A 15,410-nucleotide genomic window follows, 5' to 3' on the forward strand; every position below is an offset into this window, starting at 1 on the left:
AGCCGTTTTAGCGGGAGGGAAATACTTATATAGAAATTTTTGGGCTAGTTCATCCCAGGTGTTTACCGAACAAACTGGGAGGGTGTTAAGCCAAGCTTTTGCTCGGTCTTTTAGTGAAAATGGAAACATTCGAAGGCGAATGGCGTCATTTGATGCTCCATTGATCCGAAAGGTATCACATATTTCTAAGAAATTAGTAATATATAGATGGGGATCCTCGTCCGTAAGCCCATGAAAGGTTGTAGAGTTTCGAAGCATCTGTATCAAATGTGGCCGAAGTTCGAAGTTATTGGCTTCGACATTCGGTGCATTGATAGCGGCGCCACGGTTACCTACAGAGGGTCGTAGGTAATCCATGAGGGTACGCTGGTCCGCCATTGGAAGTGGGTCCCCCGAAACCTTCTCTTGGTTTTTAGCTTTTAGTATTTTTCTGAGATAGCGTTCGGGTTCTTCTAGAGGTTCTTTTATGTCTTTATTAGAACTGGAGCTCATACACTACATAGAGGTGGCGTCGGCTTCCAAGTCCTGCAACAAAACAGAAAAGAATGTTGGTCAGAAGGTTCACCACGGCCCAGTGCTCAGTGAACACGGCCCCTGGTCGGAGTTACAGTGATTGTTTTCCGGATCCCTGTTACTGGAAAGTTGAACACGGCCTCGTGTTGCACCGACACGGCCCCGTGCTCAGCCTTCTGTAACTCGAAAAATAAAAACTGCCAGTACCAATGCTGGGCACGGGGCGTGTCCGACCAGGCACGGCCCGTGGTGAGCTCTGCTGAAGCTGAAAAATTAAGAAAATCCTAAAAAAATAAAAAGAAAATAAAAAAAATGATTAGGCCGTTGATTCCTAACTTTCTTAAACTCCTTGTGTCCCTGGCAGCGGCGCCAAAAACTTGATGCGTGCTAGTGTGTATATGTTTTAGGTATATAATTAAGCCCTTTTTACACTTTTTAGCCAAGTTTTGAATTTATAAAACACGATATTTACTAACACTACACACACATATGGGCAAGTGCACCCATCGTGGACGTAGTATAGTGTTGGTAAGATACCGAGGTCGTCCAAGGACACAAGAGCTTTTAGTACCAGTTTATCCTCAACGTCTAACCAAATCAAAATGTTAGAAAAGATTTTTAAAACTAAGAAAATAAAACTAAATGCTGAAAAATAAAAATAAAAGTAAAAATAGATAGACAAGATGAATCACTTGGATCCGACTCGTGTATAGTGTAACCGTTGATTATTTTCGCACTTTTGCACTTGTTTAAGAGATTATCTTAGTTATTGTAATAGGCCCCTCTTTTGAAGGTGACGTTACCCTCAACCCAGTAGTTTGAGTCAGCAAGGATACAATCCTAAAGGGTCGGATTATTGAAAGATAATGAATTAAGTTATTAATGCAAATTACGGTAGGCCCCTCTTTTGAAAGTGACGTTACCCTCGAGTAAGTAGTCTGAGTCAGCAGGGATAAAGTCCTAAATAGCCGGGTTATAGTATTAATAGTAGTTTAACTTATGAGGGGGTTAAAGGATCTGGATCCCCGCCATCCAATACCTTTGGGTATTGAAGGAGATCCTACTAAATTTGACCCAGGTCCCTTGCAGGACCTCTAAACGCTGAACAAGGGCAAGACTCTTACCAAACCGTTCCCTTAACCCCCGACCAGGTAACCAACATACCTCCATATAGACTGTGGAGATATGAATGGTGAAAATCTTTTATTTTATATAGACAGTAAAATAATGTCAAGACACCACGGACAAACGATAAGTAAGAATCACCTTCAACATAAGAAACTAGTTATTAAAGTCATTAATACAAAACCAAATAAAAAGTGCAAAAGATTAAAAATAAAAAGTATTACACTAGACACTTGTCTTCACCAAGTGATGTAAGAGACTTAGGCAAACATGGCCTTTGATTTTCAAGAACTCTTACGATCAATCTTGGATCCCGAGACGACTCACACACTCTATGATGGACAATGGATGATGGTGGTGGATGATGGTGGTGGATGATGGTGGTGGGTGGTGGGTGAAGTGTGAGAGAGGTGGTGTGCCAAGGGATGAGTTGAAATGGCTCCAAGCACTCCTATTTATAGGCTGAACAGAAGCCTGGGCACGGCCCCGTGTCCGTCTGACACTCTCTCTCTTCATTAATTGTAATTCGCAATTACAATAAATGCGCCTGCAGTACTCTGACCACGTCCCCGTGTCCGCTGGGTACGGCCCCGTGGTGGGCAATAGAAACTTCTATTAGTTTGTCTTTTCTTCTGCTTCTTGGCCACGGCCTCGTGCTCGCTGAGCACGGGGCGTGTTCAGTCTTCTGCCTTCTCTGTTTTGCTTGAGAGGATGCTGTAGAGGGGTCGGGCAATCCACTTTTGTCCCTTTTCTTGTTTTTATGTTAGATTTTGCTGTCTTTTTGCTTCTTTTGTTAATTTGAGCTCATTTAATCCTGAAAATACAAAAGGAAGACCAAAACACACTTTTTCCAACATTAGTACTAAAAAAGGGTTAGTTTTATGCCACCATTGATATAATTTATATGTTGCATTTTGCGCGTATCAAATACCCCCACACTTGAATCTTTTTGCTTGTCCTCAAGAAAAACTCTTTATAATGTGGCTTTATTCACTCCCAAATGGAATGGGTAGAAGAAAAGGTTTTTGGGCTTGTCATAGAGTGTCGGGATTTTTCCAAGATCGTTTAGGTTTTATTTTTATTTATTTACAATCCTATTCGTCATGATTTATTAAAAACATTTCATAAGATAAATTATATATTAAGGCATCACATACCTTTTTTAAAATTCCATTTATATACAAGTTCACATACCTCACGGGGGAAATCACCCACACTCGGCCGAAGGTGTATTTTTAGTGAATCACTCGAGAGCGGCGTGGAACTTATTTCTACCATAAGCTTGCCAAGCAATCAATCCTCCTCCTTTTTAACTTTATACCTTTGTAAATATCAAGAGGACTTTTTTGGGTGAAGGGTTAGGCTTGGGTTAAAGGTGGGTGGTTGGGTTAGTGGTTAGTTGAAAAGGGCGAAAGGCGTAAAAAGCGTTGGTTTTCGTAAAACATTTTGTTTTTGTGACTATTTATTTTCAATGAAGTATTTATTCAAACAAGCTTTTGTTTGAGGAGCTTTATATGTTTATTTCCAACTTCATCATCATTTTTTTTTCAAGAGTCACATGAAAACCAAACTTTGTTACTAAAATAAGGGGTAAAAAATGAAAAAGGGATTTTGGTGGGTAAAAAGGGTTTTGGGTTAAGAAATGAAAAGGTTTAGGCTCAAAGGGGTTTACTAGGGGGAATTTTTGGGTAGGTAAAAAGAAAAATGAAAATAATGGTGTTGAAAGAAAAAGGGTTAGTCCTAATGCCTCCATCATTTACTTACTTGGGTTTAAGTTGGTAAGGACCGGGAATGAATTATCGTGGCAAGTTCTAGAGTTGTAAGAACCAAGCGGCTATTCACACAAGAAACGAAAAATGAGCATTTAGTGTAAAAGATATGTATTTGTATGCTCTATAAAGGCTCAAAACTCACTTTTGTGGGAATGGGTTTTTACGTGATCAAGTATATATAATCAAATTTTAACTAAGTTTCTCATGTCGTTTCATAATTTTCTTATGTTGGTTCTTTTTATCACGACGCTATCGGTTGTAAATTTGTAAAAATATAACCTTGTTAGAGTTAGAATTCCCAACTTAAACTTAGACAAGTAAAAAAATGCAACTTTTTGGAAAAAATTTGGGGTGATTAGCGATTCCAAATAGAGTTTTATGTAAGGCTTGTTATTAGGACTTGCAAAATTCAAGGTTTTAGCATCCCCCCCACACTTAAATTACACATTGTCCTCAATGTGTCCCAAAAATAAGTTTTTATGTTGATTGAATGTGTAAAATGGTGTTGAAAGCATAATTTTATGTTACTGGCAGTCTGGACACGGCCCCGTGGTGACCGAGCACGGCCCCGTGTTCAGGTGCCAGTGACAAAAATTAAAGAAAAGAAACAGAAGCCTGGACACGGGGGCGTGTTCAGTGAACACGACCCGTGTCCAATTACCTGAACTGGGCAATTTTCTGCAGGATGTTCAGCACGGGGCCATGTTGGCTAGACACGGCCCGTGCTGAGCTTACTGTAATGAAGAAATTGTTGTCGGATGGCCCTGTTTTCGTGCAAGGGCCATGTTTCTCGTTTCCCTTGTTATCCTTCACCATCCAAAGTGTGTTTTATTTCGGCAATTTAAAACTAAAAGATTATACTAAACTAAGGATAGTTTCGCGGAATGCCTCCGTGGTGCGCCACGTTTATAAGGGTCCTTGGCTAGACCCAAGGTGAGGTTATATGTTTTCCGAGCGGGATGTTTTGCATCCCATGTTGCACCGTCAGAGAGCATCATCCAAACTCGAATCAATAACCTTCATGTAATTGACCGGTTCATCGTCCTCTATTCTCTTCCCTACCCCGAACTTCACTTCCTCATCACCATATTTTAAAGTGAGTGTTCCGTCATTCATGTCTACCACTGCTTGTGCGGTGGCTAGAAATGGTCTCCCTAGTATGAGGGGGACTTCGGTGTCTTGTTCCATATCAAGGATGACAAAGTCGGCCGGGTAGACAAAATTATCAACTTTGACTAGCAGATTTTCAGCGATACCTTGCGGGAATTTGACGGATCGATCAGCAAGCTGTATACTCATCTTTGTAGGAATCGTCTTGCCTAAACCGAGTCTTTTGAACATTGATGCTGGCATGAGGTTGATGCTAGCGCCAAGGTCGGCTAGCGTATTTCGAATGGGGGAGTCCCCAATTGAGCAAGGAATTGTGAAGCTTCCGGGATCAATCTTCTTTTGGGGAAGTTTATTGAGCACGAGGGCGGAGCATTCTTCGCCTAAGTTAACTAATTGCAAAGATTCAATTTTCCTTTTATGAGTGAGAAAGTCCCTCATGAATTTTGAATATTTAGGCATTTGGGTTAGGACGTCAATGAAAGGAATGTTAACATGCAATTGTTTTAGTAGACTTTCGAATTTAGCGAACTGCTCATTGGTCTTCTGGCGGATTAACCTACCGGGGTACGGAACTCAAGGAGCCTTGGTAGGCTCTGGTGAGGGAGGAGAACCCTTCTCTTGTTGGGGCGGTGTTGTGGTCTCCTCGGTAGGCGGTGGGCCTTCCGCAGGACCCACGGTACGGTTCCGTAGTGTTATGAGATGAACTTGTGCTTTTGGGTTTGTTTCGGTATTACTTGGTAAAGCGCCTTGTGGTCTCTCGGAGAAATTTTGAGCTAGTTGACTTATTTGTTTTTCGATGTTTTGAATACTAGCTTGTTGATTTCTAAAATTTGATTCTAATTATAGAAACCTATCCGAGTTTTTCTTTTCATTGTCAGAGATAAGGCGAGATATAGTAGCTTCAAGCCTCTCTCGTCCACCTTGTTGTTGAGAAAAATTTTGTGACTCATTCCTTGGTTGTTGAAAGTTTGTTCGTTGATTTAGGTTTTGTTGGTTACTACTATTGCCGGGTTCTCTCCAACAAAGGTTAGGGTGGTTACGCCATCCTTGGTTGTAGGTGCCCGTTGGGGGACCCGACGGCCTAGGTCTATTATCAATGTAGTTTACCGACTCTGTTTGATCATCTGTTTCTTTCATACAACTCCAATTTTCATGTGGCCCACCAAACTCTTCACAAGCCATAACCGAGACTGTTTTTGTCATTTCTAGCTTTTTAATTTTTGAAGAAAGAGCCTCGATTTGGGCTTGTAATGAAGTGCTTTCATCAACCTTATGGGCGCCCGGGGCAATAGATTTATTGCCTCGGGGAGTGTGCCATTGAAAATTGGTTTGAGCAATTTCCTCAATCTGATTATATATTTCTTGCGGGCGGCGATTACCTAAAGGTCCCCCGGAGCTAGAGTCAAGTGTTTGTCTAGTATGTGGCAACAATCCATTATAGAAGGTGGATACTTGTTGCCACACTGCAAGACCGTGATGAGGACACTTTCGTAATAGCTCCTTGAATCTTTCCCAAGTTTCATATAAGGATTCCCCCTCGTCTTGCGAGTATGTATTAATTTCAGTCATTAATTTAGCCGTTTTAGCGGGAGGGAAATACTTATATAGAAATTTTTGGGCTAGTTCATCCCAGGTGTTTACCGAACCAACTGGGAGGGTGTTAAGCCAAGCTTTTGCTCGGTCTTTTAGTGAAAATGGAAACATTCGAAGGCGAATGGCGTCATTTGATGCTCCATTGATCCGAAAGGTATCACATATTTCTAAGAAATTAGTAATATGTAGATGGGGATCCTCGTCCGCAAGCCCATGAAAGGTTGCAGAGTTTTGAAGCATCTGTATCAAATGTGGCCGAAGTTCGAAGTTATTGGCTTCGACATTCGGTGCATTGATAGCGGCGCCATGGTTACCTACGGTGGGTCGTAGGTAATCCATGAGGGTACGCTGGTCCGCCATTGGAAGTGGTCCCCCGAAACCTTCTCTTGGTTTTTAGCTTAGTCTTTTTCTGAGAAAGCGTTCGGGTTCTTCTAGAGGTTCTTTTATGTCTTTATTAGAACTGGAGCTCATACACTACGAAGAGGTGGTGTCGGGTTCCAAGTCCTGCAACAAAACAGAAAAGAATGTTGGTCAAAAGGTTCACCACGGCCACGTGCTCAGTGAACACGGCCCGTGGTCAGAGTTACAGTGATTGTTTTCCGGATCCCTGTTACTGGAAAGTTGGACACGGCCCCGTGTTGCACCGACATGGCCCCGTGCTCAGCCTTCTGTAACTCGGAAAATAAAAACTGCCAGTACCAATGCTGGGCACGGGGCGTGTCCGACCAGGCACGGCCCGTGCTGAGCTCTGCAGAAGCTAAAAAATTAAGAAAATCCTAAAAAAAAATAAAAAATGATTAGGCCGTTGATTCCTAACTTTCTTACAATCCTTGTGTCCCCGGCAGCGGCGCCAAAAACTTGATGCGTGCTAGTGTGTATATGTTTTAGGTATATATTTTAAGCCCTTTTTACACTTTTTAGCCAAGTTTTGAATTTATAAAACACGATATTTACTAACACTACACACACATATGGGCAAGTGCACCCATCGTGGACGTAGTATAGTGTTGGTAAGATACCGAGGTCGTCCAAGGACACAAGAGCTTTTAGTACCGGTTTATCCTCAACGTCTAACCAAATCAAAATGTTAGAAAAGATTTTTAAAACTAAGAAAATAAAACTAAATGCTGAAAAATAAAAATAAAAGTAAAAACAGATAGACAAGATGAATCACTTGGATCCGACTCGTGTATAGTGTAACCTTTGATTATTTTCGCACTTTTGCACTTGTTTAAGAGATTATCTTAGTTATTGTAGTAGGCCCCTCTTTTGAAGGTGACGTTACCCTCAACCCAGTAGTTTGAGTCAACAAGGATACAATCCTAAAGGGTCGGATTATTGAAAGATAATGAATTAAGTTATTAATGCAAATTATGGTAGGCCCCTCTTTTGAAGGTGACGTTACCCTCGACTAAGTAGTCTGAGTCAGCAGGTATACAGTCCTAGATAGCCGGGTTATAGTATTAATAGTAGTTTAACTTATGAGGGGGTCAAAGAGTTTGGATCCCCGCCATCCAATACCTTTGGGTATTGAAAGAGATCCTACTAAATTTGACCCAGGTCCCTTGCAGGACCTCTAAACGCTGAACAAGGGCAAGACTCTTACAAAACCGTTCCTTTAACCCCCGACCAGGTAGCCAACATACCTCCATATAGACCGTGGAGATATGAATGGTGAAAATCTTTTATTTTATATAGACAGTAAAATAATGTCAAGACACCACGGACAAACGATAAGGAAGAATCACCTTCAACATAAGAAACTAGTTATTAAAGTCATTAATACAAAACCAAATAAAAAGTGCAAAAGATTAAAAATAAAAAGTATTACACTAGACACTTGTCTTCACCAAGTGATGTAAGAGACTTAGGCAAACATGGCCTTTGATTGTCAAGAACTCTTACGATCAATCTTGGATCCCGAGATGACTCACACACTCTATGATGGACAATGGATGATGGTGGTGGATGATGGTGTTATGGTGGTGGTGGGTGGTGGGTGAAGTGTGGGAAAGGTGGTGTGCCAAGGGATGAGTTGAAATGGCTCCAAGCACTCCTATTTATAGGCCGAACAGAAGCCTGGGCACGGCCCCGTGTCCGTCTGACACTCTCTCTCTTCATTAATTGTAATTCGCAATTACAATAAATGCGCCTGCAGTCCTCTGACCACGCCCCCGTGTCCGCTGGGCACGGCCCCGTGATGGGCAATAGAAGCTTCTATTAGTTTGTCTTTTCTGCTACTTCTTGGGCACGGCCCCGTGCTCGCTGAGCACGGGGCATGTTCAGTCTTCTGCCTTCTCTGTTTTGCTTGGGAGGATGCTGTCGAGGGGTCGGGCAATCCACTTTTGTCCCTTTTCTTGTATTTATGTTAGATTTTGCTGTCTTTTTGCTTCTTTTGTTAATTTGAGCTCATTTAATCCTGAAAATACAAAAGGAAGACAAAAACACACTTTTTCCAACATTAGTACTAAAAAAGGGTTAGTTTTATGCCACAATTGACATAATTTATATGTTGCATTTTGCGCGTATCAGCAAATAACTGATAACCACATGAATCTGTTCTACAAGCATAATATCATAAATGGATCTACTAGCAGAACCCTAGTTGTTACACAACATCAAGATTATACAGAAGGCAATTACAAAGATCATCAAAATCAAATGATACAAACACTAACCGGAGAACTAAGCGATTAGTACGAACGAGATGGATAGACTTTTGAAAGGGGAGGGGTTGCCGTCGGTGCAGAGGAGAGCTCTAGGGTTTCTATTTCGTTGAAAAATTGAGACGAATGGAACCATAACACACGATAAATAGTCATGTAACATTTTGGGCTCTTAATGGGCTTCGGCGAATCATGGGCCCGCGAAACACCCTGTTTCGTCGAGATAAGGATGGCGAAACAAATCATGTTTCGTCGTGATTGGTTATGGTGAAACACTTATGTTTCATCGGGCCTTTCCAAGGTTTAAGAAATTTAAGTTTTTCAAACAGCATACATGTATACAAGTTCGTGGTCAGGGAAACAGGCAAATCCAACACTTTACTCATATTAGACACATAACATATCAAACAACTTCTCAATATATATAATCCAACGTACAGTTACAAAGCAACAATCAAACAACTAAATAGTTAACATGCAATTAATGCGAATATGGAATCTTGGAAACTCGAGTTGTCACATTGGGGTTTCTCCTGGGGGCAGAATTGAGCTTATAGGGATCTCTGGTTGTACCCCTGGGGTGATAGGTTCGTTTGGATGATTGTTAGCAAATTGTGCTTCATTGTCATCCGAGGCTTCTTCTACAATACCCTCAACTTGGGTATTGTTAACGAAGTTTGGCCGAGGGCCGTTTTGATGATGAGTTTGTAGGACCGGTTTTGACACCGTACGATTGCGTAACGAACATTCGACGTGCGGAATCCGTGAACGTGCGTGACCGAACACACAAGAACGTACTAGAACTGTGATTCTATTGAAAGATATGACATGTACAAGCAACGAGAATCACGTGGAGAGAACTTTCTCTCTCTAGACTTTCTCTCTCTAAGCTTAGATCTCTAAATCTCCAAATGAGCAAAAGTCTTACAACTTATGTCATAACTCTCCTATTTATTGCCCTTGGAATTAATGAGACTTCTCATTAATTACCAAAATGCCACCTTGATAATTCTATCTAAATATTACAATAAAAGCTTGATTTCTTCGGTTTCTCGCTACGGCTCGAATTGACGAAGGCGATAGACATTAATGCACTAACAATCTCCCCCTTGGATATTGCCGCAGTCAATCTCGTAGCATCTTGTCTTACTCTTTTTTTCGAACAGAATCCCCGTGGATCTGTTTTCAGACTCAGTTGCTCTCCCTCTCGGTAGTCTCTTTCTTCAGGCTCCACCTTTCGTCAAGCTTCCGTACTTTTAGGATCGACACCTGGTTTTCCGTATACAAGCTCCTCCAAAATAGTTATCTGGCTCCTTGAATGCACACTCCCCATTGCGTTGAGCTTGTCTTCAGACTCCTCCTTAGACCCAGCTGTCGGGATCGTAGTCTGGCTTTCATTAGCCTTATACCTGCACATACTTTAACCAACAGTAAGATTTGACTTTATGCTTATCACTTGTATTTAAAATGATTAAATTGATTTCAAATTAATGAGCCAATTAGTCATTTCAAAAACAATTTTCATTTCCAACAAACTTTCCCAAACCTTTGTTCTTCCTGTTTAGCACTTGGAATTTTGAATATCAGCTTTTCAACATCAGTTGTCGAAAATCTTTTTGGATTTTTTAAGAAATTTTATGCTAAAACAAACTAAAATCTTTTTGGATTTTTGAAAGAAATGCAGTAAAGAAATATATACAAACAATATTTTTGTGAGTTTGTGTAAGAGGATCATATCAGTTTCTAAGACACATCACTAGCACCGTTAAGCTTTAATCATTTTAAGTTCTTAAACGATTCACGTTGATTGACGATATATTTGTCCTCTTAAACTCAATCTAAAAATTTTCGAAATGCTTACCGATACGTTAAAGTATATTAATTATGCACTAAGTTCTTATGGGCCCCACAATCTCAGCATATCCCCTCATCATGCAATACACTAACTCAAGTAATGCCTTTAAACTTTCATCAACTGTGATATGTGCGAAAACAAAGCAGAATGTTTAAACATTAACAATCAGGTCGATACTTTCGTATACGCAGAGAAAGTCCAATGTTTAAACAAAATAAGAAATAAAAACAAGTTGAAATTGTTTAGGCTTTAACCACCAGGTCGATACTTCCGTATACGCAGAGGAGGTCCAAAGCTTAAACGAAACACCAAAGAAAATAAAGCAGAACGTTTAGGCAATAACATCCAGGTCGATACTCACGTATATGCAGAGGATGTCCAATGCTTAAACAAAATAAAGAAAATAAAACAAGTTTAAATCTTTGCAAAATGAAATGCACAATCATAGTGACTTTTTCAGTAAAGTTGTGAAAATTCACAAATTTAACCAGTTTTTATGCTCTTTGCATTCAGCGATTACTGAGTAGGCACACAATCAAGAAGGACAAAACTAAGTACTATGCTTTCAACCATGTTTCCCACTAGAACTAGGCTTTATCATTTAAGTTTGAATCGTTATCGCAAATCTACTAGTCTAGCTGAGCCTATCGTCACATCTTTAGTGAGACCGTTTATCACATTTTACATTTCATTTCTTTAGCATGTTGTGATAGTCCACTGATTTACTATCATTTCCTCTTGTCTCAACAAAACTCATTTTTGATTTTTTCAATGTTTTTGACTTTTTCAAATTTTCTAATTTTTTTTATAAATTTTTCTCCCCCTAAAATCAAAATATGTTCCAATTTTGATTTTCTGGGAAAATTTGAAAACAACAAATTTGACAAACTTGACAACTTGATGAGAATCACTTCAATTCTCCATCCACCTGGCATAAACAATCAGAACTCCCCCTCACAACAAACTATTTTCCCATTATGATTTCAAAACACTTAAGTTTGTTTTAATCAAAATGGTTTTTCCGGAAAATTAGTTTTCTTGATTTTCACAAACCATTTGTAGGTTAGGGGTTTACTTCATCACTTTGTTTTCCTTTAATCACTTGTCGAAAAGATAAATCAAGTACAACTTAATGTCCTTGATTAGTCTTTTGTAATTCGAAATATCACAGTTACCAACCTGTGAATTTCTCAAGAAAGATGCCGATACCTGTTCCACACTTGCCAACCTAGGAACTCCGGCAAGTCAGGTTTTTCATTTAAACAGTTTCGCCCAAGCCTGACGGTCCTTGGGTGCTTTTGAATTCTCGTTCAACAATGGTGGAAAATTTGCATCATCCATTGTTAAACCAGAATTCTCTACTTTTACCTCATCAACTGGCTCCTCTGGCTTTGATGAACCAGAATCATTGCCTGAACGTGGCTTGTCTGACTTTGATGAGCCAGATTCATCGCCGACATGTGGCTCCTTTGTTTCCAAAGAAACAGATTCATCGCTAGTAACTTTCTTCTTCTTCTTTCTCTCTTCTGTCCTCAGATTTGTATCTGATGAATTCATCTTGCTTGACTTTGCAGTCGAGGAAAGTGATTCATCAGAACTCTTATTTTTACCAACAGATGAACCCGAGGACAAAATTTTCTCGAGATACTCTCTCGCCTTCTTCCTCTTTTTCCTCAGTCTGTCTTTCTGCCCTTGAGAAAGCTTCACTTTCTTTTCTAGAACTTTAGGTTCTTGAACCTTCTATTCTTTGGGCTTGACATTGACTGGTTTCTTTTTCATCTGCTTCTGAGATTCAGCTCTTGATCTTCTCATTGATCTCATTGAGCAATCTCTAGCAATGTGACTTATGATGTTACAGTTAAAGCATCTTCTCGAATCAAAATTCCAACTCTGGCAGTTAACAGCAATGTGTCCTTGATAACCACACCGGTAACACACCCTGTTATCGTACCAATCACCATTGTCAGTCCAAATGCTCAAATCAAAGCACTGTTTGGCTTGGTGATAATCCTTTTTCCTGTTGATTGCTGGATTTGACTTTTGAGCACTGTGGTCCGACCTGCACCACTTATTGCCAACAATTGTTGAATTATCATTTTTTACTTTTTGTAATTTTTGATTTTCATTGGATGATCGATCTGATGAGCTGTTATTTTCTTTTTGTACATTTTTCAAATTTTTATCTTTTTGTTTCTGTTCCACTTTCTTCTTCAAAGGTTTTTGCTTAGAGCATTCTCCCTTTTCAGTCGATTGTAGAATAGTGTTCTGAAATTTATCTTTTAATTTCAAAAACAATTTTTGTTTTTCAATTTTTTCATTTTCATCATCAGATTTCTCATCGCAATCTTCAATTTTGACTTTGTCAAAATTTGTGACATCGTCACTTATTGGAACAGAATTGATCGGTTTTGGACACACATATGGTGCAGAAGTCACAAAACCTTTCAACTTATTTTCTAACTCAGCAATTTTATTCCTATCACTTTCAGCTTCTTTTTCAAGCTGAATGATTTTAGCAAGATGAGAATTTATTGCAATTTGTTTTTCAAGATTATTTTTACCAAAAATATCTTTCTCATCTTCTAAATCTTTATTTGATTTTGAAAATCTTTCTAAATTTTTACTTTTTCATTTTCTAAATTTTGTTTTTGATTTTTCAAAACATTTTCTGATTTTTTAAGATTTTCATTTTCTAATGACAAACTCTCTAAATCCCTCAAGAGTTTGGCATTTTCATATGTCAGATTTTCACAATTTGAGCACTTCCCAGACATCATTCCAGCTTCAGCTTTCTTCTTAGTCTTGATAGCTGAAATTTCTTTAACCTGCTCCTCTACCTCTTGAACCTTTTCCTCAGATTTGTCTTTTACTTCATCAATTGCTACTTCATGATTCTTCTCTTCTGAATCAGACTTCAATTTTCTAATCTTTTGAAATTCAAGTTCTTGAGCTTGAATCTTTTTGATGAATCCACTAAGGTTGAGAAATTCATAGTTTGAATTGTTCTTCAACATCATCAAGTAAGTACTCCACTCATCATATGGCAATGCGTTTGCCAATTTGTCTTTCAATTCCTCATTGGTCTTGGTTATCTTCAATCTCCCCATCTCCACAACTAGAAGACAATACCTGTCAATCAATTCTTTTGTAGACTCTCCCTTGATACCTGTAAAACTATCAAACTTGTTCAGTGCAATATAAATCTCAGAACCCATGTTTTGGTAATGAAAAATTCACAACAACAGATTTTCAAACAATACAAAAATTCACACAATCTAAAATCTGTTCAATCACTTTTTCAAACAAATGAATCAGATGAATATCCGATTTAGTGACAAAAATCCGATGACAATGGATCAGGTGAGGATTCTCTTGTGCGGGTATCCGATGCTTGACAAACACCTGAAACACAGACAAATAGAACTGATTAGGATCGGGTGGGAATCCGTTCGGATTACCACTCGATTCGTTGCACTTTGAAACTTGAACAAACAAAATGCCTTGAATCGGATTGTGACCGATCAAGTGAGTCAAAAGGGTCAAACTTTTTAATGAAATATAATGATTTTGACTGATCGGTTGACTTTGTGGCACTACATGACAAACAAGATTCAATGAATCGGACAAGACTTCGATTGGGTAGCTTATTGTCTTCACAACTTTGTTCACATACAATATAATGACTACTAACACAATTCAAAACAAACACTTTTGATTTATTTTTATTTGATACTCAATGAACCACAAATCATACTGTGAATCATATACATCCTTATTTATTAGCCGACAACATAATCACCAATCAAAAGTCTCATTGGGCCTCTATAATGAACTTTAATTGAAATGAGTTGATTGGTTTGCACATATGTAGTGGACTGTCACAATGATCATCGATTAAATTGTTGATTGGACCTCTTTTTTAGAACAAATCCAACATTAACTAGCCGACAACAACTTTTACAACTCAAATATGATTGGGTCTAAAAACCCACTAGGCCGACATACTTAATTGTTCAACAAAACTGATTGGGCCAATATCTTTTACTCTTGGGCCGATGACATGTTATGTGAATTGATAATATCAAAAGTAATTAGCCGATTAGAACAAGTAGGCCGGTGGTTAAGTGAATCTGATTGGACCGGTTAAAAGTTGGATCACATGTGCCGACAACTTAAATTGAAGCAATAAATTGACATCAGAAATTTCAACAACTTCTGCCATCATTGCCTGTCCATCGCTACCGGGGATATATTTATCCCAGCTGAAACCTGCAGCAACCTTTTCATCGTCTTGATTCACAATCAGCGCCTTTTCTGGTTTATTCTCAATCTGTGGCCTCTAAACAGTTGGCTGTTGATTTGGTCCGTGATAGATCGCTTGCCTGTAGTAGTCGTTGGTGAACGGGTTTTGATGATTATTTACTTCACGATTAGGACATTCTCGTTTGAAGTGACCGCGTTCTTTACATTTAAAGCATGTAACTTTCGACTTATCAAACCCTAACTTTTGATCGGGGCCTGATAGACTGTTCCGGCCTGTAATTTCCATGAAACGTTGAGCCCTACGCACCAAACTCGCCATGCACCATTTGATGTCGATCAATTCAAGCTCTTCGGGATCGATTTGGTCGTAATCCTCCTTCGTCATGTCAGGATTACCGATCCTCCCTGCTACTAAGCCCTCATAAGCCTCAAGAACGAAAGCAAGCAGTGCTATGTGCTGTTTTGCGGCTGTTTCAGTTATCTCGTTTCCATTCTTTATGTTTACTGCAATAT

General features: G+C 39.3%; 1 non-coding gene across 1 annotated transcript; it reads left to right on the forward strand.

The window, feature by feature from the left end:
* The first annotated feature begins 5,988 nt into the window (after window positions 1–5,988).
* LOC118487046 lies at window positions 5,989–6,095 on the forward strand. Its single transcript, XR_004880213.1, has one exon. It is a non-coding gene; the product is annotated as a small nucleolar RNA R71 (small nucleolar RNA).
* Window positions 6,096–15,410: the final 9,315 nt, after the last annotated feature.

Source organism: Helianthus annuus, chromosome 14 (assembly GCF_002127325.2).
Source record: "Helianthus annuus cultivar XRQ/B chromosome 14, HanXRQr2.0-SUNRISE, whole genome shotgun sequence".
Classification (NCBI taxonomy): Eukaryota; Viridiplantae; Streptophyta; class Magnoliopsida; order Asterales; family Asteraceae; genus Helianthus; species Helianthus annuus.